General features: G+C 31.3%; 1 long non-coding RNA gene across 1 annotated transcript; it reads right to left on the bottom strand.

The window, feature by feature from the left end:
- Window positions 1–1,053: 1,053 nt before the first annotated feature.
- On the bottom strand, window positions 1,054–1,800 carry LOC115998388. The gene is made up of 3 exons (XR_004093887.1): window positions 1,707–1,800; window positions 1,338–1,390; window positions 1,054–1,139 (listed from the first exon to the last, which is right to left on the bottom strand). It is a non-coding gene; the product is annotated as an uncharacterized LOC115998388 (long non-coding RNA).
- Window positions 1,801–3,219: the final 1,419 nt, after the last annotated feature.

Consider the following 3,219-nt stretch of genomic DNA (forward strand, 5'->3'; position numbering starts at 1 on the left):
AAACATGCACTTCAAAAAATTAGATCTCATTTAAGGCAACAAGCTAAGCCATTCTAATCTCATGTATTCTTTACTGTTGACATGCTATTATTATCAATTGCATGCACTTCAAAAAATTAGACTAAAGAATATATATTTATGTATGATGTGTAAATATATATTTGAAATATAACTAAGGCCGGTAAATTTGAAAATTTTAATTGCTCTTTCCACTAAATAAATTCCTAAAGAAATGCAGTAGTTGGGTGCATGCTCTTTCCACTAAATAAATTCTTAAAGAAATGAAGTAGTTGGGTGCATACTATTATCCATGGATTGCATTGGTGACTGCAAGGCATCAGACTCATTTGTAATCACTTGCCCCTCATTTTAGATTGTTAGTATTTTAGTATTATTAAATCAGAATGCAAAAACTACAAAATTGACTTTTATATATTAATGTTTGATAGAGACTTCTCAGCATCTCTACAAGTTGGTATCTATACATACATGCCATTTAAGAAGTAAAAATGTACACTCAATATTTATTCCAAAAGAAAGTTCTGCAAGTGTATATCTAAGAAGTGCAACCAGAATGAGAAAACTGAAGTGCTCAACTATCATACTTGAAAAAGAAAAATTCAGAGTCAAGATAAAGGACAGTGGAAACCTAACTGATGAATTGGCAATCTGTTTCTAACATTATTGTCATAGTTTATTGAGGACATGTGTATACAAATAATAGAAATATTATAGTCTGCATTTAAAACTAACAGTATAATGTTGAGGTAAATGAAAAAACCAAAAAATAAAAATAAAAATTTGAACTCACTTGAAATCTATTTGTATACATCTTCTGTTATTAGATTTTTTGTTAACATTTTTTGATAAAAGTAATTAAAACCAATCTCATAATTTATGTGTAAAGTAATGAACTCATATTTATTATCAACAGTTAAATAGACAATTTTGAAATATTAATTGCATATGAACCCAAATAAACTCTAAAAAAAATGTTACATATAAATTGAACACATGACATGTTAAATCTATACAGTATAATAATAAAAAGGAAGAGAACTAAATTTACCTGGGGAACAAAAAAGTAATCTGAGCCAGCCTCATGCTTGATGAAAGACAACAGTTTATCAGAATCAATACTGAAAATCCATAAGCCACTATAAGTTTTGGATCAATGGAAACATATCTGCAGAAGTTCCAATTTATCAAAATTAATGTAGAACTGCCTTAATTCTTCACAGAACATGACACTTTAACAGGATTAATACTCAAAAAGCAATAAGGCTCTAAATATTTAGAAAAACAGAAACATATGGGCATAATTATCAATGGGTCACCTTATTTAAAGAGAAAAGTGTCATTGATCTTCTTTCAGAATCAAGTCATAAATCTACCATTAAAACTATAAGAATAAAGCGACAATTCACCAAATACTTTTTCAAAATTATTAAAATCCATTTTGTTTAAGTGTTTATCCCTAATTCCAAAACATTAATGTTCCTTTATTCTTTGTCATTGGAATCACTGAAAATGTTATCATAAAAGTCTATTTGTTTACGCAATGTTCACTGACTCAATATATCTTTCTTTGATATTTTAAAAAAAAACATTTTACAGTTGACTAAGTGAACTCGGGTTTTTTCAATCATGATTTGAGATATCATATGCAAACGAAAAAATGAAGTAACAGTAAGAGACAAAACTACCTTCCACTTTCACTCAATTCTCCAGCAGTGGCTGAAGAAGGGCCCTTGAAGTTGATTGCAGAACCAATTCCAAAGACACCATGAGTTCTACCCAAAGTAAGCTATTTGTAGGTTGGATGGTCCCTCTCCTTGGAAAGAAAGATTATTGGAAAAACTGCTGATGACTCTGGCTGACAGCAGAACAAGTTCAAAGACTTTGAACTGGGTGGAACTACAACCTATGAATGTGACAATAGCAGTGTCAACCAAGAATTCCATGATGATTTTTTGGGAGACAAGCACCAATTAAAAAATCGTAGATATGTGATGCACATATTAACAAAAAATTTGCACAGAACAAATATTTAAAAAAAAGTTCAGAACTAAGTATTTCTTGATATACTCATAAGTTTCTACATCTAAAAATTATTGCATGTGTATAATATTCCTAAAATCGAAAAATACACATTCGTCTAAACAAGAACATACTTGAATAAATGCCAAATCAGAAAACTCTAGGGTTTACCGTCCAGATGTTGTACTATCTATTCGATGCATGCTGTGTTTGCTTTGCCGGCCAGGTTGTTCCGCACTCCGAACAATTGCCGCTACCAGAAATTGTCGCCTACTGGAAATCTCCAACGGCAAACCCAGCTGTGGCGATTGATTGCGTTGGTCGAAGTACCAAGGTTAGGGTTTTCTTCTGGGTAATCAGTGACCAGTTGTGACTCAGTTACATCAAAGGTCAGAGGTAATAATTGAGACAATGGAATGACGAAAATACGAGATTAAGAGAGAAGAGTAGGAATTATAAATTGAGCAATGTGTTTGTAGTCAGGTCTCCAGATCCGGTAAACAGGTTGTCGAGACAGAACACAGAAGCGAGAAGAGAGGGGAGCTGCAATGAGAATAATGTCCGAGTACTGAGTAGTGTAGGGTTTTTAGGTCTTTTATATGTGGGCGGTGTGTGTTGATTTGGGTTGGTGGTTTATACTTTGGATTGCTAGGCTAAATGGGTCGATTGTTAGCTATGTGTGTATGTGTATATATACGTTTATTATAATATAATCTTTCTGTGTGTGTGTGTGTATATATATATATATATATACATATATATATATATATATATTTATTTATTTATTTATTTATTTATTTATATATGGGTTTAGGATGAATTTTTTTCGGTTTTCTTTTTGGGCCATATATATAACATTGGTGTTTCTTCGTTTTTTTTTTGGTTTTTTTTTTTTGTTTGTGTGNCATTGTCAACAAATCCCCCAAGTAATTAATATGATTGGTTTCAAACTATTCTTTTTTATTTTTTTCATGGTATTAAAGAAATACATATGTATCATTTTTTGGTGTAACTACTAATTTATTTAATTCAATAAGAGTAAAATAGAGTGATTCCATCATATCTTACAAATCAATGGTTTAGATTTGTCCTCACGTTCTCACTTGGGCGCATAGTTCTCATATGATTAGGATTCTAGGTCCTTAATCAGGTGAGAACCATGTCTCAGGTGAGAACGTA

The sequence above is a fragment of the Ipomoea triloba genome, chromosome 12, assembly GCF_003576645.1.
Source record: "Ipomoea triloba cultivar NCNSP0323 chromosome 12, ASM357664v1".
NCBI classification, from domain to species: Eukaryota; Viridiplantae; Streptophyta; class Magnoliopsida; order Solanales; family Convolvulaceae; genus Ipomoea; species Ipomoea triloba.